This window comes from Lissotriton vulgaris, chromosome 1_1, assembly GCF_964263255.1.
Source record: "Lissotriton vulgaris chromosome 1_1, aLisVul1.2, whole genome shotgun sequence".
Lineage (NCBI taxonomy): Eukaryota > Metazoa > Chordata > Amphibia > Caudata > Salamandridae > Lissotriton > Lissotriton vulgaris.
Genome location: NC_141685.1, coordinates 174385176 through 174409285, shown reverse-complemented (window position 1 = coordinate 174409285; position 24110 = coordinate 174385176). Strand labels below are relative to the sequence as shown.

The 24110-nt window shown below is 45.6% G+C and overlaps 1 protein-coding gene across 1 annotated transcript in view; it reads left to right on the top strand.

The window, feature by feature from the left end:
* The window catches only part of LOC147738052 (uncharacterized), a 66390-nt gene that overhangs the window by 2771 nt on the left and 39509 nt on the right, over nucleotides 1-24110 (top strand). Inside the window, exons 2-3 of the mRNA XM_086952105.1 lie at nucleotides 4-122; nucleotides 18156-18225. The gene's annotated coding sequence lies outside the window, so the exon portion shown is untranslated. The remainder of the gene's footprint in view (nucleotides 1-3; nucleotides 123-18155; nucleotides 18226-24110) is intronic.

Genomic DNA, 24110 nt, shown 5'->3' with positions numbered 1-24110 from the left:
AAGGTTAATTAAGTAATGGTCACCAGCTTGGAAGCTCAGTTAATTCTTCAGTATTTGTCATTGATCTCCATGTGTGGCTGGTTTGGGTCTGCCCCCTGCATCGTTCCCGATAACTCACACAGGTAAGGAGCTTGTAGCAGCATCATGATAACCCCATACTCGTCTGTAAGAAGTGCGCTCCGAGGCAGGTATCCGATCATTTTTGTGAAACAAGCAAGCACCAATATCTGCTATGTACATTTGTTAAAATAAAACACAATCAATTCAATTCAAAATATACTTTATTCGGCATAAAGCAATACCATAAAAGTACAGTGTTAAAAAACAATATCTCATACATTATAAAAAACATACTAAAAACCTGTTTAACAACAATACATAAAATATAAATGATTCGGCACAGGGATGATCTTATAGAAATGACAAGGAGGTACCCGGTTAAAAATGTTTCATCCATAGTATAGTGCAAATCGGAGCAAATATTGAACACACAGGTCCATTATTCCTCCCCGCTACTGGCTCTGAGTTTCATCGCTAATCTTAGAAAATGTACTACACAGAAAAGTTTTTAAAGGTTCTACTGACAATTTCAGAAACAGTAGGACCACCTTAACTTGTTTGAACTTGGCCTTCCTTAAAATACCTTTTAAAAATAGTCCCCTAGGGTAAGCGTAAAATGGGCATAGTAGGACCAAATGGAGCGTATCCTGTGGAGACCGTTGGTCGCAGCCACAGGAGCCCTTACTCTCCAAATGCTTTGTATACCCTGCTGGAACCGCCAAAGTATGGTGTAACAAATCTAGCCTGAAACGGGTCATGAGAAATCTGTCTTGAGGATTGTAAATAAGACACAAATAAGGTTCCATGCCCAGGCACAACTTTGTTAACTGATGAGTTCTTACTGATGGCTTAGTCAGCTCTCTTGCTTTCCTATTTGACTTGGCTCTGTTTAAAAATTCTGACTTAATATGGCCCTTATCCTTAGATAGCAATTTGGTCGGTGGGTAAAATATTCAACACAACCCATGGCTAACAGGTTTTCCTTGATGTGTCTAATCCAAGGAATATTGTAACCCTGTGCCCGTGCAATGCAGTCTGATATTATTTGTTGACTTAACGCCGCCTCTGGGTTTGTCTATACCTCAATCCAGCATGCGAGGGGCTTCCATTGCAGCTTATCGCACAGATGGGTTATACCCAGTTCCTCATGAACCATGTAGGAGGAAATGCTTTGTGGGACTTTCAGTACCCGCCTCCAATATTTGTTTCCTTCTATTTGTAACTTAAGCGGGTCTATAAAGCCCCAGACCTCACTCCCATATATAACTTTGGCACAGCTTACAGAACTGTAGAGGTTCAGGATTTGTTCCGGAGCCCATCGGCCTCGCCTCTTTGCAAAATTCATAGTTGCCCCTGTTGAGTTAATTAGTTTATTGCATTTCTCCTCCACAAGGGCTTTAAAACTAAGGCGACTGTCGAACATGATCCCCAGATATGAAAATGACTTGACCTTTTCCAGTCCCTGTGTGCCTATTGTATACTCAGTTTTGCTGGATGGTCCTTTCCCTACCTCCATAACATATGATTTGGTGAGTTTCGGTGACAAATCTAAGCTATCCATAAAATGGACAAAGCCATCTATGAGGCGATGCAGTCCACGCGCAGTGCGGGCCAAGAGTACCGCGTCATCTGCATACAGTAACACCGGTATCCCTCTCCTACCCATATGCGGGCAGTCCACCCCTAGAGCTACCAGCGCCTGGGTCTAACCATTTATATATAAAGTTAAGAGGAAGGGGGCCAAAATACATCCCTGCCTCACTCCCCGTGAGCATGGGACGTGGTCTGTGACTTTTCCCTCCTTATCATATCTGACCTGGGCAGAAGTATTCTGATGCAGTGTCCGTAATATATTTACCAGACCAGGGTCAACTCCCAAGGCCCCCAATTGTCCCCACAATTTCTTCCGATTTACTCAATCAAAAGGCGCGGTGAGGTCCATGAAAGCCATGTACACCGTCCCCTCACTGGCTACGGTGTCCTTGGCTGCCAGGAGATATAAATTAAGGCATTGATCTGTGGTGGAGCGGCCGTGCCTAAACCCATACTGGGTATCCATAATGATCTCATGTTCCTCCGCCCAATCAATCAATCGGTTAAGAATGGCCCTACTGAGCACTTTCACAGTAACATCAATTAATGAAATAGGCCTATAGCATTGAGGGCTATTTCTGTCCCCTTTTTTATTTAAATATGGGGACTATTGTGGCCGTACACCAGGATATTGGCATCATTGTTTGCACTGCGGTATTTGCACCCCGAGTTCTTTCTGGCTTAAGAGGAGATCTGGTGGAATCCCATCCGGCACTGGGGCCTTATTACGGGTTAGCCCCTCAATCTCCGCCTTTATTTCTCCCAAGGAAAAGGTAATCTGGGGTGGGTTCCCACTTTTTAGTTCTCAATGCTACCATGGTTATACAGCCCCTTGTAATGCTCAAGCCAGGTTTATGGGAGGATGTGGCAGGCCAGCTTGGGTTTATTTGAATCCTGAAAGCATGGTTCATTAACAACTCTCCAAAAAGCAGTCGAGTCCTTTGTCTCGGCCGCTTCTCTCAAGTTTTCCAATGCCTGGTTCGTCAATACGGTTCTGCAGCATCTTAGTGTTTTATTGTACCTAGCCCTGCAGCTTGATACCTTCCCTCTGTCCCTAGGTACGCATTTCAGAGCCGATTTCAGATCCCTCAAGGCGAGGGTGCAGTCCTGATCTAACCACCTTGGTGCACTGTGTTCCTTGTTGATCTTCCTGCCCCTAAGTAAGCAATCAATTTGTTTGGCCGCTCCCTCAAATGCCTTGATCAGGTCTGCCCCCTCAAACTCCAAGTCCAAACACTTCCAAACGTTGGACTCGGTCTGTGTCAGTAAGATTCTGTAAAATGCCTCTCTGTCCGTGTTGACCCACCTTAGTCTCCTACCTTGGTCAGTGGCTTTAATCAAACCTCCGGCCCCCCTACATTGTGATAGAAGTACCGTATTTGGATCTATGATGCACAGGAGAAGCCGGTTAAGGTCGCTGGAAATGCTAACCTCTATCTCAAACTTTGTAACCTGACACTTTAACATGGGTGTAACGAAAATAAAATCAATGATAGTGCCCTTCGCCCTGCCTTTGAAAGTAGGGGTGACTTTGCTATTGCCCTCCCCACCAATCAAATCCATGGTATATGTTAGGGCATGCCTGCCCAGGATCTTATTCACCGCTCCTCCTTCCCTTGTGTGAGTCAGGTGTCACCCCTCTACAATCGGGCAAGCCGACCTGCTCCCCTCATTTATTCTTAGGAAGGGGCATAAGTGGCAATTGAGCTCCCCTGCTAATACTAGCTGGGAGCACAGTGCCCCTTGCTCCTCCATGCCTGCCAGCCGAGCCCCTAATTCATTTAGGCTTTGGAGAGTTTGTCCTGGAGTAATGGCATTATAGAAATTTACAACAGTTAAATAAAACCCTTATTACGATATGTGAGTCCCAGTGTGCAGTCCGAGGCCCATCTAAGTTCACTCCACCTTCCTGAGAGTCTGAGATCGACATAAATAGTCAGACCCCCCCTGTGCCCTCCCCGGCGCTGACTTACGTGCAGGGACGAAAAACATTTTGTAGCCTTCTATTGCCTGGGTGTTACTATGTACCTCCCATGTTTCTTGTAGGAGGATTATTTGATGTTTCTTAATATACGTTAGCCAGTTTTGATTTTTGATTTTTGAGGCTAAGCCCTCCATTCCAAGATATGATCTTAATCTCTCCCACTATTTGACTGCCTGCCGTGACAGTTGTAGGGTTAGTGGGCATTACAGGAACTTCACCCAAATTCCCTGCATCTTTCTCCACATTTCTCCCACCGGGCTCTATAACTCTCACATTGGCATTGAAATCATCTGACTGTGTGCGCCCTGGACCTTTATTGTCTCCTATTATGAGTGACCCCTCCCCACTCGTGCTTTCTCGTCTTTCAACCCCCCCACCAGTCAATCTATTTCATTTAGGGCTGAAGCACAGTGGAGAGGTGCAAATCGGTTAATGAGTAAAACTAGCTGCCCCCTCCCATCTGATGCAATCCTATTCCTCCTATGGTCACCTTGCATATTCCTATGGGCCATATCCCTATAGAAAGAAGCCAAGGGGAGCAGTCTGATACTGGACCCTCCATCCCCTTGGTATTGACCACTGGATTGACTATGGAGGAGCTCATTGACTAACTCTGGATATCTGAAATTCAAAATCACACAATCACCCGCAAAGCTCTTTCTGCTACTTCCGATCCAAGCCACCCTCCTTGCCATCAGAATATGTCTGTGTTGTGTGATATTGAAAGCCGTGTTTTTGACTAGCCAATGTGCTGTCTTGTTAATTAGAGTGCGCGGGGATTCCTCCCTCTCATCCCCGTTAGTAGGAACCCCTACAAGGACCACTGTATAGGGGCTTGAGGCTGGGGGGAGATCCAATGTCGGTAAACTCCTAGTGCTCGGCACAGCGTCCGCTATTGTTAACTCCTCTTCACTGACTATTGCCCTTCTTCCCTCCGAGCCCCTCTGGGCTGTGTCAGGACAAACCGTATTAGGTGGCCCCATTCTGTTTATGCTTAGGGTAGTCCCGTTCATTTTACCCGCCAAGGCACCCTTGTTGGTGCCCTCACTGTCTTTGCCCAATCGCCCGCCTTCGCTGTGCCCCCCTCCTTGACCCTCATAACTAGTTGTGGGCTTTGAGTCTGATGAGGCTTCTGCTCCCCCCTCCTCCGGTCCCCTAATTCTACCTGGCACACTATTCCCCTGATCGCATAGCCAAGATGGTTTTTCCTCAATAACCTTAATTCTCTCGAGCACCGGTCCCAAATGGGTGGAAAAAAGGAGCTCTACGTTTGACCTTAATAGATCTTCCATTCATTGTCCGCTCCCCATCTTCCCACAGTTTGAACATTGCGTGCTACAAATGGGTCTCACGGCAGTGTTCACTCTGCTGATCTTTACGGCACCCTTCTGTTTTGATTTTGGCTTTGAAACAATCGGCCCCCTCCCCCCGATCGTGTGCCCCGGGTCTTTGTGTTAGCTAGAGGTGATACCAACTGCGTAGTAGATTTGTCTTTTATTGCACCTTTTGATCTTGTGATCACTTCTCCGCCCCCCTTACTATGCTTCCTATACCTGAGTTGGCCCTAGAGGCTACCAACTCTGATGGCCCTTGTTCTGGCCTGTCAATCACTGGAGTGGACGCGCTGGAATTCTTCTCCACCTCTTCAAAACTAATGTGAGACCAGTCAGGGTCAGAATCCGTTATAAGTGGGTCATCAGGGTACATAAGTGAGCCACCCTCCTGTGTCATATGGGAACATGAACCATAGCACTAGTGATGCTGCCTCTATCTTGCTTTGATGGACCTTGGAGGATACTTTTACTTGGTGTTTTAGACCTCGCTATGGGGCCCATTGATGATCGCTTATGTTCTAGCAGTGTATCCAGCGACAATCTTTTTTCTGTGAGCTGAATTTCGTGGACTAATAGTGATTCTGCTCTTTGAAGAAATGCATCAAGGGTCCCCCTTAACCCTGCCCCTATCCCAGGAATCACCTTCCGCTTACTGAGTGGTGTTCGATACTCCCACCGGTTACAGCGCAGATGTGCTATAGAACTATGGTCAGGTCCTACGTTACACACAATACGAAAGACACTAAAAATGAAACAGAGTCCACAAAGCACAAGGCGCTGCCTCCCTAACTGCTAAAACTGATGTAATCAGCTATTACTTCCACTCATTCACTGGAGGACGTGTCCACAATGTGTATCCGGCTGTTTACTTACTGCCACTCTCGGTCTAGCGTCCGTCCCTATGGGAGGTGTCCTGTTTCAGACTCAAGGGGGGTGGCGCTACCCGGCCTCCTCCGGCCTTTGACGGGCCCGCCCTTGTCCTGCCCCACAGGAGCCCCAACGCTAATTTATCCTCGTTGGCCCGATGGAAATGTGAGAGCGCGCTGCCTCCTGGGAACTGCAGTCCCGACAGTCCAGCGCTCCGCAATGTGGATGGGGCGAAGTCCGTCAAAGAAGGCAGCCACAAACAACAAGCAGGTCACTGGGCAACACAGAGCAGCAAAGGGCAGGCGGAAATGACCGGTAGGTCAGAGGGGCAATCAAATCACAGTATACTGTTCCAGAGGTTCAGTCCCAGAGACATTATCTGTAACTGAACGCAGACACCTTAGGAAGCATGTGTTTTTAAGACAATTGCGTTCACTCACTTGAAGGTGACATGCTTCATCAATGGGCTATACTCCTCACCAGGCCGGCGCTACAATGCCTGGCGGGCACCACAAGAGGACACTTTGTCGGAGATCTTTTATTAAGTACTCGGGATGAGCATAGTAGGACAGAGGATGTTGTGTCATAAGATGTGAGATTGGTGAAAGTATGAATATAAGATCAACTATCGGCCAGTTGCCGCAATATAGTTCATGTGATCTTCCTGGTCCATGTTGAGATTAAAAACAGTGGCAGAAAAAATGAGGAACTAATGGCCCCTATCACTGTGTGAAAGTGTCGATCACCTATGGACCTGCTGGTAAGCTGGGGTCTATACTTCAGGTCAACTTTGTTCATGCCCTGTGTAGTCATGTAGCAATCAGTTGGCATTTCATCATGACCAAATATGGGAAAATGGGTAAATGTGACCTAATCTTCTCCACAGCGTGAGGAGCTTTGTAACTCAAAGCCCTGCACCGTGCATAGGTGATAAGGTGCCTATTACCATCTTACTACCACAGGTGAGCACTGTCTAACAGAGTGCACTAGATACGGTAACCCTCCTAAAATTCTGGACATTTTGACTTATCCAATAGTGCCGCATCAGAGGGCAACTGGTTTGAAAAGCACATGCTTCCTAGAGTGCCTGCGTTCAGTTAGAGATAATGTCTGTGGGACTGAACCTCCAGAACAGTATACTGTGAGTTGATTTATATGAAGAATGTGTATACTGGACTGTCATTTTCCTCGTCATCTCTTGTGATATGTAAAAAAAAAAACCAGCACACCGTGAGGCCAACAAATCTATCATACATTTAATGGAAAAAAAATATTTTTTCTTTTTTTTAAAAGTTTTCAAAAACCTTTATTGAGGAACAAAATCATGGCAGACACAATACACCGAACAATTCCACAGCTCACATCAGCAAGACACAATTCAAGTCAGTTATTTAGTAACAGGCAGATTACATTGAATACATTTAATGCAAAAATAGAAAAAGGCCAAGCAAACTAACAAGTGACAATTGTCTTTGCAATGGACGAGAGCATCCACCCTAAAGCAATTTGAGTATATAATGCTAATGCTACACAATGTATTTTTACACACTTTTCTCCTAATACAAGTCAATGAAACATGAACACATGATAGAAACAGTTACTGAAACGACACTAATGAGTAGGAGGCAGGATCTTCTCTCGAGAGGAATGTGAGGAGTCTGTGAGGTGCAGATAAAAGATACACAGACAAGCTGCAGAACTCACTGTTTCTGGAAATAACACTTCTGTTTGTCAATATTCAATTTACTACAAGATGCAGGAAAGTGTGCAGATGGACATCACTAAGTAAAATGGTTCTGGGCCCTAATAGAATCAGGTAGAAGAGGTGTTGAAGGGTAGTAGAGAGGTAGAGGGGTAGTAGAGGGTAATAGAGGAGTAGAGGGGTAGAAGAAAGGGAAGAGGTGTAGAGGGTTAGAAGAGGGGTATAGGGGTAGTAGAGGGATAGAGCGGTTGTAGAGGGGTAGAAGAGGTGTAGAGGTGTAGAAGAGGGGTAGAGGTATAGAAGAGGGGTAGAAGAAAGGTAGAGGGGCAGAAGAGAGGTAGTGTAGAGGTAGAGGGGTAGAAGAGAGGTAGAGGCATAGAAGAGAGGTAGAGGGGTAGAAGAGAGATAGAGTAGAGGTAGAGGGGTAGAAGAGAGGTAGTGTGGTAGAAGAGAGGTAGTGGGGTAGAAGAGAGGTAGTGGGGTAGAAGAGGAGTAGAAGACAAGTCGAAGGGTAAAAGAGAAGTAGAGGGATAAAAGAGGGGTAGAGGAGTGGTAGAGGGGTAGAAGAGGGATGGTAGAGAGGTAGAAGGGTAGTAGAGGGGTAGAAGGTTAGAAGAGGGGTAGTAGAAGGGAAGAGGGGTGGTAAAGGGGATGAAAAGTAGGAGATGTTGAGGGATAGAAGAGAGGTAGAGGGATAGAAGAAATGTAGAGGGATAGAAGAAAGGTAGAGGGATAGAAGAGAGATAGAGTGGTAGAAGAGAGGTAGAATAGAGGTAGAGGGGTAGAAGAGGTAGAGGGGTAGACGAGAGGTAGAGGGGTAGTAGGTTACAGGGGTAGTAGGTTTGAGGGGTAGTAGAGGTCGAGAGGTGTAAGGGGTAGAAGAGGGGTAGAGAGGTAGAAGAGAGGTAGAGGGGTAGAAGAGAGGTATAGGCATAGAAGAGAGGTAGAGGGGTGGGGTAGAAGAGAAGTAGAGGGGTACAAGAAGTAGAGGGGTAAAAGAGCGGTAGAAGAGAGGTAGAAGAGGGGTAGGCGAGCAGTGGTAGAGGGGGATGTAGAGCGGTTAAGGTATAGTAGAGGGGTGTAAGAGGGATAGAAGAGGGGTAGTAGAGGGTAGGGGTAGAAGAGAGGTAGAGGGGCATCAGAAGGGTAGTAGAGGGTTGTAGAGCAGTAGTAGAGGGGTTGTGGGGTAGTAGAGTGGTAGTGGGGGGTAGTAGAGGGGTAGACGAGGGGTAGTAGTGGGGTAGAGGGGTAGTAGAGTGGTAGAGGAGGGGTAGCAGGGTAGAAAAGGGGTAGAGTGGTAGAAGAGGGGTAGTAGAGCGGTAGAATGGTAGGAGAGCAGTGGTAGAGGGGTAGTAGAGGGGTTGAGGTGTAGTAGAGGGATACACGAGGGGTAGAGGGGTCGGAGAGGGGTAGAAGAAGGGTAGAGGGGTAGAAGAGAGGTAGAGGGGTAGAAGAGGGGTAGAGGGTTAGAAGAGAGATTGAGTAGAGGTAGAGGGGTAGAAGAGAGGTAGAAGGGTAGAAGAGAGGTAAGAGTAGAGGTTGAGGGGTAGAAGAGAGGTAGTGTAGAGGTAGAAGAGGGGTAGTAGAGGGATAGAGGAGGGGTAGAAGAGTAGAAAAGGGGTAGAGGGTTATTAGAGGGTTTGAGGGGTAGAACAGGGGTAGAGGGGTAGAAGAGGGGTAGAGCTGTAGAAGAGGGGTAGAGGGGTAAAAGGGGTAGGAGAGGGGTTGAAGGGTAGTAGAGGGGTAGAAAAAGGGTAGCGTTGTAGAGGGGTATAAGTGAGATAGAGATGTAGAGGGGTAGAAGGGTAGAAGAGAGGTCGAGGGATAGAAGAGAGGTAGAGTAGAGGTAGAGCGGTAGAAAAGAGGTAGAGGGGTAGAAGGATAGAAGAGGGGTAGAGGTGTAGTAGAGAGGTAGAAGAGTGGTAGAGGGATAGAAGAGAGGTAGAGTAGAGGTAGAGGGATAGAAGAGAGGTAGAGGGGTAGAAGAGAGGTAGAGTAAATGTAGAGGGGTAGAAGAGAGGTAGAGGGGTAGAATAGAGGTAGAGTAGAGGTAGAGGGGTAGAAAAGATAGAGGGGGGGTAGAGGGGTAATAGAGGGATAGTAGGTTAGAGGGGTAGTAGGGTAGAGGGGTAGTAGAGGGGTACAAGAGGTGTAGAGGGGTAGAAAAGGGATATTAGAGGGGTAGAGGGGTAGTAGAGGTGTAGAGGGGTAGAAGCGGGTTAGAGGGTAGAAGAGGGTTAGAGGGGTAGAAGAGAGGTAGAGGGGTAGAAGAGAGGTAGAGTAGAGGTAGAAGGGTAGAGAGAGGTAGAGGAGTAGAGGAGAGGTAGAGGGCTAGAAGAGAGGTAGAGGGATAGAAGAGTAGAAGAGAGGTAGAGGGGTAGAGGAGAGGTAGAGGGCTAGAAGACAGCTAGAGGGATAGAAGAGAGGTAGAGGGGTAGAAGAGAGCTAGAGGGGTAGAAGAGAGGTAGAGGGGTAGAGGAGAGGTAGCGGGATAGAAGAGAGGTAGAGGGATGAAGAGAGGTAGAGCGGTAGAAGAGAAGTAGAGGGGTAGAAGAGAGGCAGAGGGGTAGAAGAGAGGTAGAGTAGAGGTAGTGGGGTAGAGTAGAGGTAGAGGGGTAGAAGAGAGGTAGGGATATATAGGCAAATGAAAAGGAATCTATCAACTTCAGGAATGTGACAGAAAGCTCTCATATTTTGAAAGCTGATGACCCATGAGTTGAGAGGAAAGCCAAATAGCTCCTCTGCTCGTGAGAGCGCGCCCGAGCGCGTAACCGCAAGCTCTAGGCCACAGTGGTAGAATTTTCTGAAGCCCACTTACTAAAAGTCTCGCCAGTGCAGGGCATGTGCTGGCTCAGGTGAGACCTAAAAAGGTTGCTTTCTGACCCAAGCACTACCTTTTTGCCAAATTTGGGGTAATTCCGTTCTGTAGTTTCGGCTGTAGTCTTGCACAAATTTTCCTATGGGAAATTGATTTTTTTACTCTTATTTTTTTATTTTCTCAAAAACTACTGAATGGATTTACACCATTTAAAAAAAGGTCGCGTTCTGAACCAAGCTCTACCTTTTTGCCAAATTTCGGGTAATTCCGTTCAGCAGTTCAGGCTGTAGCCTGTCGCAAAATTTCCTATGGAAATGAACATGGAGAAAACACATTTTGGGACCCCGCTTTTTTCTCGGCCCCTGCTTGACGAATCTCCTCCAAACTTTCAGGATAGGAGCTGACCTGGATAGACATCTTTTTGGGAAAATTTCAGGAAGATTCGACAAACGACGCCAAAGTTATTTGCAAATCAAAAAATGTTTTGCCTGTGGAAACTAGGTTCTAACTATAACATACCTACATATATATATATTCACGCTCCGGTTCCAATGAAGAAACACTGCACACGCAGGAGCCCCTTTCAAAGCTTCTTTATTGCAAGGACGCGTTTCGGCAAAGATTCCTTCCTCAGCTTGCTTAAAGAAAACGCCCTCTAACCAGTTAATGTATATTACCAAGTAGGTTGATGTGCATTGGTTGTGGTGGCTCGACATGGAAGCGTGGACATGCTGCATGACCTTTTGAAGAAGTGGCATGGGAAGCAAATGATAGAATTGGAGGAATATTTGTTTTTAAAAACTATGCATCCCACCTTACCAACGTTCTATCACCTCCCCAAGGTCCATAAGAACATTAACAACCCACCTGGAAGACCGATCATTTAGTCTATAGGGGGCTTAACTGAGAACTTGTCCAAATTTCTAGACCACTACTTGTTCGAATTTGTGCTCTCTCTGAAGTCATATATAAGGGACACATCCGACTTCATTGAAAAAATTGAGAACCTACAATGGCATCCCACCTATGTACTCTTGACATTAGACATCACGAGTCTTTATACGTGTATCGAACACGAGAAGGGCCTATATGCTGTGAAATATTTCTTGGATAAGAAACCATTGAAATTTGCTATGCACAACAAAATGCTGCTGGAGTTGATCCAATTTTGTTTATATTATAACATCTTTTTATTTCAGGCTCAAATATATAAACAACGGTCTGGTACAGCGATGGGCTCCTGCTCCGCCCCCAGTTATGCGAACTTGTTCGTAGACTGGTGGGAGGAGCAGGTAGCCTGGGCCCCGGAACATGAAACATTTAACAACAAGGTGGTTGCCTGGTATAGGTATATCGACGACCTATTCCTAATCTGGGATGGGTCGGTAGAAGAGGCAAAACAGTACATTCAATTATTGAACAACAATGATTGTAATCTGAGATTTACGGGGGATATCAGTCAAGAGCAGGTCAACTACTTAGACCTCCAAGTTACCGTGAGAGACGATAAGATATGTACCTCACTGTACCGCAAGCCAACTGCGGGAAACAGCGTGTTGCACGCTACTAGTAGTCACCCCAAAAAACTCATTAACAGCATTCCTTACGGAGAACTACTCAGGTTAAGACGTAACTGTACCTTGGAGAAAGATTTTGAACAGGCAGCTAGGGAAAGTATGGACAGATTCTCTGAGAGAGGATATAAACGTAACCTCTTGAACAATGCCCTCAATAGAGTAAGAAAACTTCCGAGACACTCTCTCTTTGAGAAATAATCACGTTAAAATATTGATGGTCAATTCCGCATGATTACTCCCTACTCGACCAACTCATGGAAACTGAGATCTATAATGCAAAAACATTGGCATATTCTAAAGACTGACCACATTATTGGTCCAGATATGCCAACTGTTCCACTAATTACCTTTAGCAAGGCCAGAAGCTTGCGTGACTACATGGTTCAGAGCCACCTAAACCCCACACGCAAGAATCAGGGCACATTGAATGATGCAAAGGGCTTCTTCCCTTGCGGGAGATGTAAGGCCTGCGCATCTAGTAAACGAACATTATCATTCGAGGTGAGAGGCTGTAAGGGTGGAAAGAGGATAAATAAATTTATGTCATGCCACACAGACTATGCGATTTACTGTTTGATGTGTCCTTGCCAAATGAGATATATTGGCAGCACAATCAATCCGGTAAAACTAAGAGTGCTTGAGCACATGCAAGCGATCGCAAATAGGGATTTCTCTTATCCGGTTGCTCGGCATTTTGCCATAAAGCACAATAGCAACAGGGACCTGTTGAGGTTTTTCTGTGTGGACTGTATATCCGAAAATCCACGAGGAGGCAACAAGTTACAGATGCTCAGGAGATTAGAATCCCGATATATTATAGACCTGGAGACTAAGGCCCCTGGAGGGCTGAATATGGGGGAAGAATTATCATCTCACCTGGGCTGAATGATATTTGTGGGTTTCCGTGTAATTGTACTTGCATGACCTTTGTATTTTTGGATTCTGCTATTTTGAACTTTATTTAACTGAATCTGGAGAAATAATTTACTGGATGAGGGGATTTGAAATTGTCTGGATGGGTGTTTGGAGCTAGCCTTAATGATGTGATTATGTGAAGGTCCATGGATATGATGTATTCTTTGGTAACTAGCAGCCTCATTGGCTGCAATCGCCGATCCAGGGCAAGATCACGACGAGTAGACCGTTTGGTCTTCAAGTTGATATGCACAATCTTCTGTGCTTTAAATTAAAGGAATTTCCCCCATAAAATTGTGGAGTACCAGATGCACCATATCCATGCTCACAAAACAATTGCGAACATTTTCCATCAAGGTAAATGCAGGCTGATGTAATATCAACATCCACACTGGTACATTACACATTACAAGATGGCGCTGACAAAAATACTCACGTCAGTCCTATGTTTATGTTTATGTCCGTTACCAATGAAAAAATGTGATATAATGTTGGCGCTTCACGCGTTTTCATGTAAACACTGACGAAGGGAGTTTCTCCCGAAACGCGTCTGTTTGGACTAATAAATCCTTGCTGCTGAGTACCAGGAACCCCGAGAGTGCTGTATCTTTTTCCAAACCCGGCTGGGATTATTCTTGGGAAAGCTGAGCAATCATATTCATATATATATATATATATATATATATATATATATATATATATATATATATATATATATATATATATATATATATATATATATATATATAAAGACTGCCAGTAGGTAGTTATAGTTAGGTCCTATTTTCCATAGGAAATCCACAACATTCTATTTGGAATAACTGTGGCGCCGGTTGACGAATCTTCGTGAATTGTTTTAACTTGGTGGGGCGCTCCGGTTCGCCCCTATCCTGAAAGTCTTGGGGTGATTCGTGCAGCGGGGGCTGAGAAAAATGGGGGGTCCCAAAACGTGTTTTCTCCATGCACAGAGGAGTTTCTTTGTTACCTGCCCTTTGACCGCTGCAGGCTGTGGAGCGCTGACCGACGGTTCGTTGGAGGCATCACTTGGTGTTTGGTTGGTCCCTGCACTACATGGGTCCCTGCGGTGAACTACAGTATCCAGCATGCATCAGGGGAGCAGGCACAGCGCAAGGAGATTCACACACCTGTGAGGCATAGAAGGGGCGTAACCACGTGACTTGGGAGTGGTCACAGCAAGATAAAACTTTACAGCAGCAAAGAGCCCCTCAAAGGAGAACAAACTGAAACAGGCACTGAAGAGTCCATTCTAAGGACGAAACGAGTCTGCCAAGCGTTTCAGCAATTTCCTTTCAATGCTTGCGCAACTTCATTCAAATAAAGCACCTTTTCCAGTCCCCCGGAGCATGGTCACACTCTTTTCCAAGGCTTGGGAGAGAGATTGGTGTGTACATATATACATATATATATATAGTATTTCGTCCATGTCTATGACAAAAAGTTACCACGTGATTCACAATTTTGAAAGCACTGTCACTTTAAATAGCCTTCATGACTAAATGTAATTGTCGAGCGAACAAGCGGCGTTCGCGCCGCGAAACGCGTCTCTGACATCTGGCTAAAATAAAGAGATAAGCACCAAGAGAATATTGGGTCCGTGTCCTGTTTGGTTCCTGCGCGTGAATCAAGACGTGGTATCTAATTCAGGATTTGTAATATATATATATATATATATATATATATATATATATATATATATATATATATATATATATATATATATATATATATATATATATATATATATATATATATATATATATATATATATATATATTACCTACTGGCAGTCGCCAGTAGGTAGTTATAGTTAGGTCCTATTTTCCATAGGAAATCCACAACATTCTATTTGGAATAACTGTGGCGCCGGTTGACGAATCTTCGTGAAATTTTTAAACTTGGTGGGGCGCTCCGGTTCGCTCCTATCCTGAAAGTCTTGGGGTGATTCGTGAAGCGGGGGCTGAGAAAAATGGGGGGTCCCAAAACGTGTTTTCTCCATGCAATTTTCCATAGGTACCGTTCATCGCGGCTACAGCCCGAACGGCTGAACGGAATTACACCAAATTTGGCAAAGTTGTAGTCCTTGGTTCAGACTCGTGCCTTTTGCTTATATGGTGTAAATCTGTTCAGTAGTTTCTGAGAAAATTACAATTAAAAGTACATATATATCTATGGCCTCAGTGGATCCGTGCATCTGTAAATTGAGAGTTTTACGCTGGGTGCATGGATCCGCCGTAAAAAAAACATAAAAACGAAGCGCGGGGTCCTGTGCTTGTTTAAAAATGAGCTACGTGGGAAGGAGAAATCCCGGGGTCTAAAATATTGCATTTGAAGCGGGGGCCGAGAAAAAAGGAGGGTCCCATAACGTGTTTTCCTATGCCCATGACACCCAGCCCATCCTCTCTCTCACCAAGGACACTACACAATCAGACAACAGTACATCTACTTCACGAGTTGGGTTTTACAATAATTGCACACAAATCTCACCTGTATCCGGCACAAGTACAATCTTATCTGGGAGCCTCCATCAACACTCTCAAAGCTCTAGCCACTCCCAATATAGCCAGGATTCACAATATCCAGGCCACACTATAACAATTTCAACCCAACCAATCATTACCAGTCAAAGTCTTCATGCATCTGCTGGGAATGATGGCATCCTGCGTTGCAATCTTACCTCATGCAAGGCTTCATATGCGTCCTCAATGTCTAGTGAGTCAGTGGAATCAATCACAGGGGGCCAGATGTACGATGTTATTTTGCATGCGCAAACGGGTTTGCAAACCCATTTGCACATGCAAAATCGCTGTTGGCCATGTAAAATTCTAAAATAGCGAGTTCATTTGCTATTTAGGAAGTGAGAGTCTCAATTAGAAAGGTGCATTCCCTTCCTAATTGCGTTCGAAATGCTATGTGTGAATGTTTTGTGACCACAATTGCGGTCGCAAAACACTCGCAAATTACCACCCTCTTCAAGAGGGTGGTAATGCAGTCACAATTTCGAAGGAGGCCCAAGGGGACTCCTTCCACTTTGTGACTGTGTCTAAAAATATTTTTTACTGGCCGGCAGAGGTCCCAGGGACCACTACCTGCCCTTAAAGAATGAAACTATGAAACTAAAACGTAAAAACAATTTTTTTTAATGCATCCCGTTTTCCTTTAAGAAAAACGTCAGCATTAAAAAAAAAAAAGCTACTTTATTAAAAAGCAGTCCCAGACATGGTGGTCTGCTGAGCCCAGCAGTCCACCATCCCTGGTAGGGCTGGCATTCCCAATGGGCTCGTAAATTGCGAGAGGCTCATTAATATTAATGAGCCTCGCAATTTGCGAGCCCATTGGGAATTGCAAATCAGTGTAATAACAACTACTGTACATTTCATTTAGCGCCTCGCAATTTGTGACTCACAATGAGTCGCAAATTGCGAGGCGCAAAATGAAAGGGTTGTACATATGGCCCAGGATCAATTAACCGATCTAGTGTTGGTAGACCGCCACAACCATCGCTCGCTGCAATGGTGGAACCCTCGAAACTTAGCAAAAGGGCAGCCTTTCATAGACCCGATTCCACAGATACATCGTTAATCGGTTGGGGTGCCCATCTTCTACATTACAAAGTCCAGGGGCCCCGGTCAGACAAGCACAAACGTCTCCACATCAACTACCTGAAACTTCTAGCAGTGTTCCTTAGCTTTTCTCACCCAACTTGTGGCAAGACTGTCTTAGTTCACACTGACAACATGACCGCAATGTACTACCTACAGAAACAGGGAGGGACTCACTCTTTCCAGCTGTCGTGCCTTGCACAAAGCATTTGGGTTTAGGGGATTCACCAGAAAATCTATCTCCTAGCAGAACACCTCCCAGGGGTAGGCCTTCAGATTGCAGCCCTGCTTAGCAGACACAGGCAGCAAGTACACAAGTGGGAACTTCATCCCCAAGTTCTTCTTCCCTACTTTCAAAAATGGGCTTTTCTACAAATAGATCTGTTTGCAACAGTACACAACGCAAAATTCCCAAACTTTGCATCTAGGTTCCCACAAGCAGCATCCAAAGACAATGCCCAATGGATGATTTGGTCAGTTATATTTGCTTACGCTTTTCCGCCTCTCCTGCTAATTCCATTACTTGTTCGTAAACTCAGACAAACGTCCCTCACACTGATCTTAATAGCCCCCACATGGGCTCGCAACCTTGGTACTCTCATCCTTGGAACTCTCAGTGGTTCCACATCAAAAGCTACATCTCACACCTTGTCTCCTCACTCAGATCCATGGGGAAGTCGGACATCCAATTCCCAGAGAACTCAGCCTAGCGATTTGTCTCCTGAAGTCATAGAGTTTGGTTATTTACAACTACCACCAGACTGTATGAATATTCCCAAGGAAGCTAGAAAGCCTACTACTAGAGCATGTTATGAGGCAAATGGAAACGGTTTGTTGCCGATTGTAACAACAACAATATCAATCATTTTGATGTGTTTGTGCAGAACATCATTTGTTATCTGTTGCATTTACAGCAATGTGGATTCACTTACACATCCATTTGTTTACACCTGGGAGTCGTAGCTGCACACTTGCAAAATAGACAACACCTATCTCTCTTCAGAGTACCAGTGATTAAAGCCTTCATGGAAGGATTAAAAAGGGTTATACCACCAAGTGTTCCCCCTGCTCTAGAGTGGAACTTAAACATAGTCCTTACAAGGCTAATGGGCCGCCTTTTGAACCAATGCACAAGTGTCCGTAGAGTTGAAGAACTTCAGGCATTGCCTATACAAGAGCCTTTCTTTCAACCTCACAAAGATAGAGTAGTTCTACGTACCAATCCTAAATTTCTCCTTAAAGTAGTTTCTGCTTAGGGGTAATTCTTGTGTAATATCAAATTAAAATAATATAACATTAGCATTTTCATTATTTATTGAACCGTCGTAATTCTGGTATTGAATGTATGTGCTGCAATGATAATAGAAGCAGATAAAAGTAATTAACAAAATAAGCGCATTGAACAGAATCAATAGTTCCACCATCTTTCTAAAACAATGTACATATGCAAGCATAGAACAACTATGTATGCGTTTTCCTACTATGCTTTCCCGTGTGTGTGTGTCTGTTGGTCTCTGTGTTTCTGTCTCCCATTCCCTGTAGGGAGAGTATGTAGCTCCCCGTTGTAGAAGAGTCGGTCAAGAAGGAGCACACTGCATTGAATAATTTCTTGGTATGCACTTTTTATTAGTATTATAGGAAATCACAATGATTGATTGTCTCTGTTATATTCTTCTTTCTCACAGGGTCTTCCACTTCAGTCCCTTAGGTGAGCCTCGGCCGCCGTCGTCCCTCGGACAGAAGGAAAAGACTCAGGTAAGTGTTTTTGCTTTAGGGTTTAATCAAGGGAGGATTTGAGGGATAAATAATAGCTATGCATAAATGTCAAGGGAGGGGGTAGAGGTTGGAGCAACCAAAGGAAAAAGAGTAGCCGATGACTTCTGCGCTTGACTTTCTTTTCTGTCTCACTTATTTCCTTTTCCATGGGTCCCTTTCAACCCTCAGCCTCCCCTCCCGTCCCTCTCTGACTCAGCCCCTTTCCAAAAGCCCCATAGACGCCCACGCACCTTGAAGAGTCACGTCACTCTGGGGCCATGGTGTGGTGACTCCACGTCTTTCAGTGAGGTCTGGTCTTCTGTTTCGGCTTTCCCTCCTCTGCCAGGTTCGGGTTTTACGCTCACCGACAAACTGTGACCTCCTCTGGGCTCCAGTTCTCTCTCTCAGAAGGCTGTTAGGCCTTCTCTGTCTTTCCGGTCTTCCCCCGCTGGTTTCTCCGCCTCGCATTCCTGTGCTGCGTGCAGCTGGATCAACTACTGACCAACCTGACGCGCTCTCCACCCGCCTTCTTTAAGCGTGTATCCTCTGATGTCCGTCCTCAGCTGTGGCTTAAAGGGGCCGCCTGCCGATTCACCTCTCTCCACTTCTTGATGACAGCAAAGCAGACAACTGGTAAAAGGGGATTGTGAATATAGGAGGGGAGAAATATACGAAGGGATGGCATGGCACTCCTTATCCTCTATCCCATCGTCTACCACAAGGGCTACCTGACACACCCCACCCCCAGACGTTTCCTGTTCGGGGAAATGAGGAATGCGTGAAAGAAAGTCAGCAACTTGGTGTGCAGAGTATAAGAGATGACAATGCTAAAACTAGTGCCCATCCTGGAATAAAAGAAGACATACCTAAAAATAGCTTATCCTAAAAACCCACCTTCTAAAAACAAGATACCAAACAACAGGAAAAACGTAGGAGCTTCAGGTGATGTCCCTAGTGTCTGATTACTGGTGTTTGTTTAGGTTTACAGGAGTCCAGATGTTACATAGCAAACCTTGTCTATGCATGCAGTGTATTTTTCATTCATTATTGTAGTATTTATGAAATCCACTCATCGCGTGCCAGAAGGTAGATGTATTTAGTTACAGTTGTTTATATAGCGCCAGATTAGATCAGGTCTGCGTCTCCTGCTCCCCAGCTTGTTCCCGTAAAAGTGCATCAATGTCTCCTTCCCTTGGAAGCAAATCCACCTGTATTCCAGTTTAAGCATATTTATTCTCATAGAATCACTTTCAAAATCCACTGTTCCGCAAGTAAATTCAAATTCAGTCTGCCCAATTGATTTTGGGGGTTCTCCCTTCATCAGGGTGAGCATGTGAGGAATCTATATTATATGTAGTATGCGGAAAATAGTGACATAAGAATTAACTTGCAATGCAATCTAATCCTACAGATACATACATTATTAGTTTACAACATGTCCTGGTAGAGCCTAACCGCATGTCTGCGTTTGTGTTATACCAGGACCTTCACCTTTTCAATAGTGAGAGCTACTTCTGATCGAGGAGAATCATCCTGATCTACTGCCTTTATCACGTGGCTTAGCTAAGGGTAGATGAATGCCAAGCAACTTAATTGCTGCCCTAGAGCGCCCAGTCCTGCTGCAGTGAGTACATAGCATTTGTAGCACTGGGTTAGGAAAGGTTTACCTGTAGGGCCCTAAGACTTTGTTGCACTGTTAGGTTTACCTGCGGAACCCCAAGCATTTATGGTACAGGTAGGAACTGTGTCTGTGGGGTCCCCAGGGACGCGTTATGTTAATTTTATTCTTATTAACGACTCACATCTGAGCAGTGAGTGTTTCACTGAGGGTTGTGGCCTCTTTTTCCTGCAATACATGGGATGGCATTGTTCTCTCTAAGTGAGTGTGAAGACAGAATAGTTTTATTATCTGGTGAGTTGCCCTACTGTTCGTTGGCTCCTGTTCAGATCCTGGCCCTGCTTTAACAATTCAAGATTAATGTTCAGTAGTGGCAGTGGCAGTATAAGGACTATAAGCAAGACCTGATGTAGAGTTTTCGCTGTCCTAGGAAATATGTCTCAATGTAGGAAAGGGCCTGTTTTGGACATGGTAGCCTTCACTTTTTACCTGGAAAATGATATAGTTTTGACTGGAAGTGCACAGGGTCCCTGCCAACCAGGTCCCCTGAGCTGATCTCCTTCCCTGAAGTGTACCAGTCATTTCCACGATTGTCACCCCATTAGATCACATATAAGTCCCTAGTAAAAGATTCCTCTGTTGTTGAAGAGGGTCTCTAAAGGCTGCAGCACAAATTATGCCACCCTAAGGGACCCCTCACCAAGCACATACATACATACTGCCACTGCAGCTGCGTGTCTTGGTGCAGACAAAAATGAAGAGTCGACATGCCACTCATCCCTGTATGCGATGCCCATAGGGACTGTCTGAGATATAGGTAAGACACCCCTCTAGCAGGCCTTTTAGTGCCCGCTGCTTTAGGGATATCTCCTGTGAGGGCATATCTGCATGAGCAGATATGCCCCTGCAATATCCTTGTCGATTCCGGGATATTGCAAGTGACCAGGGAAGCTCTATAGTAAGTACATTGGCTTCACACTTGTCATTACGAGTTCCACAGCTCCATGAAGGTTTCACTGAAATATGGGATATTTTCTACCAAACATCTCACCATAATAAACCTGTGCCGATTGCAGTGTCCGATTTATTAAAAATTGCACACAGAGTGCCCCTTAGAGGGGTCCCCCAAGATCTACCAATCCTTAGTGTGATCATCGACTGACCTGAGCCAGCCTTCTACCACCAGACAGTGTTCTGTCCTCATGGGGAGAATGCCTGTGCACTTTGAGGTCGAGAACAATCCCTTTCCTGGGTGGAGGTGTTCACTCCTCCCCTGGTCAGGAAGAGCTATCTGTGGCAGGGATTTTCAAAGGACTTGCCGCCTTTGTAATGCGACCCCAGACTCTCCTGTTAGAGGGAGCAAACGATCTTCCTGACCTCACCTCCTTTTTGGCGCGAAGACAGGTGGAAAACCTTAGATAGAATAGGAGGTGTGCCCCCCGTCCCTTCTGCCAACTCCACCCCTCAGGTGCTGGAGGCGAGGTGAAGTACACTTTGTAGTGCCTACCATCTTGAAGATGGTGGGACTTATCCAATCAGGGCTAGAACTATGTCCCCATTCCCACAGGAGGTGGGCATGATAAGAAGGTGTAGACACCCCTGGAAAGTGGCCCATTGGCCACTACCTTTTACTCCCTTGTAACACCCTTAAATCAAGATTTTAGGTGGCATCCTCAGAACCTGAATTTCAATTCCTGGTGACCTAAGAAGAGCCGGGCACTGCAGCCTTCTCTGTTGGTGAGGCTCTGTAGAGAACTACGGACATGGTCCCAGCCCTACTGGCCTGTCTGCATCCCTGGATGATCCTGAACCAAAAGTCAACTCGTCTTGCAGCCCAGCGACCTCCAGAACCTTGGGAGGATTGCCTGCCTTCGATAAAGACCAAGGTCTCCAGAGAAAAGCAGACCTATTCACAAAGCAACCCTCTTCAAAGTAAAGACTCTGTGACCTGAAGAACTGCGCAGCCTGCCCCCCTGGTTTTACCTCTGCACCCAATGCCACCAGCCCGAGTCCAAGTGGCCCACCTGTTCAGCAAGGTTCTCCTGCTCTCAAGAGCCCAACTCCACCATGAGCTGACCTCTCCTGGACTCCTAGAAGTTGCCTGCAGCTTCTGCAAGAAGACCCCTCAACCGCGATGTGCACTGGTTAGCCATTTCTGACACCAAAAGGCACCCCTTCACCCGTCCATCCTGGGCCTTGCTGAAGAGGACAAAAGGTGTTCCTACGTTCCTGAGCATCATAATTTACCTCAATGGCTTTTGGTTTCCTTCGATCGGCCTCATGGCTGGAGCCTGCAGCCTTTTTCAGATTTTCCATTGCTTTCCATTGGGCACCCGATGCTGTGTTGGCACCCTGCATCCAGCCGCCCCTGTGCCGCTAGTGTTGTAGTGTTGGTGCTGCCTTGGCCCCTGCTCAGTTTTAGCCTCAGCCCCGAAAACTGTTCCTCCAAGCCGCTGCTTCTTACCTGTAGGCATCCTCTGTCCGATTGCCCCAGTCCCCTTTATTTTGTATTCAGTGACTGACCTTGAACTTGCACCATGTACCCGCCCACCCCTTTGTCGCTTGTGGTGCACTGTTGGTGCTGAACTGAACCTTGCCCTGTACTGACCTTAACTTCCGAAGACTGTCTTGTAAGTCAATGTTGCGTATACGTATGTTTAATGTTTTTTTCCTCCCATTGCTTAACATTGCAAAGTCTGAAAATTGCAGTGTCCACCTTTTATATTGAAAATTATGTATATTATTATTTATATTGCGAAATGTATTTACCTAAGACAAAGTTCTGTGGTTCTGCAAAATAAATCCAACCAAGTGACATTTTTATGAATTGGTCTCAGATTTAATCATTGAGTGTGCGTCTCTTTTATTGCCACGGTGTGTACAACAAATGCTTACGACTACCCTCGGATAAGCCTAACTGCTCTTTCACACTATTACAAAAGAGAGCATTAGTATTATCTACTTGAGCCTCTGTAAAGCCTTTGGGGATCCACTGGACTCTCTGCACACTCTACCTCTTTTTGGTATAGTATATAGAGAGCCAGCTTCCTACACTGGTGGCGCAGAGGGAGGGTACACGGCACACTCTACCTCTTTTTGGTATAGTTTATAGAGAGCCAGCTTCCTACACTGGTGGCGCAGTGGGAGGGTACACGGCACACTCTACCTCTATTTGGTATAGTATATAGAGAGCCAGCTTCCTACACTGGTGGCGCAGCGGGAGGGTACACGGCACACTCTACCTCTTTTTAGTATAGTATATAGAGAGCCAGCTTCCTACACTGGTGGTGCAGCGGTAGGGTACACGGCACACTCTACCTCTTTTTGGTATAGTATATAGAGAGCCAGCTTCCTACACTGGTGGCGCAGCGGGAGGGTACACGGCACACTCTACCTCTTTTTAGTATAGTATATAGAGAGCCAGCTTCCTACACTGGTGGTGCAGCGGGAGGGTACACGGCACACTCTACCTCTTTTTGGTATAGTATATAGAGAGCCAGCTTCCTACACTGGTGGCGCAGCGGTAGGGTACGTGACACACTCTACCTCTTTTTGGTATAGTATATAGAGAGCCAGCTTCCTACACTGGTGGCGCAGCGGGATGGTACACGACACACTCTACCTCTTTTTGGTATAGTATATAGAGAGCCAGCTTCCTACACTGGTGGCGCAGCGGGAGGGTACACGGCACACTCTACCTCTTTTTGGTATAGTATATAGAGAGCCAGCTTCCTACACTGGTGGCGCAGCGGTGGGGTACACGACACACTCTACCTCTTTTTGGTATAGTATATAGAGAGCCAGCTTCCTACACTGATGGCGCGGCGGTAGGGTACACGACACACTCTACCTCTTTTTGGTATAGTATATAGAGAGCCAGCTTCCTACACTGGTGGCACAGCGGTAGGGTACACGACTTTGCATTTGCTGGACCACCCTGACAAAAAGTGACAACAAGATTCAATCCAGAAATCGCCTTTCATTAAATTGTAGTTTTGCAAATTGACTATTTTTCCAAATTTTGAAATATGTCAGGGCCCTGGTTCGGTCCCCTTGAGTACAGCTGTTTCAAAAGTCAAACTCTTGCTGTAGTTAGGAAACCAGTATTAGGGTTTTTTCCTTTCCAAAATGGTTCCAAACTTTTCAAAGACACTGAGTGCTAGAAGTAGTCACTCAGAAGAGCTGATACAGGTGGAGGGAATCGACCTCACACCTTATGCCTTTAAGTATAAAATAGCGCAGAGGCTTGGGTAAAACCTATAGGCTC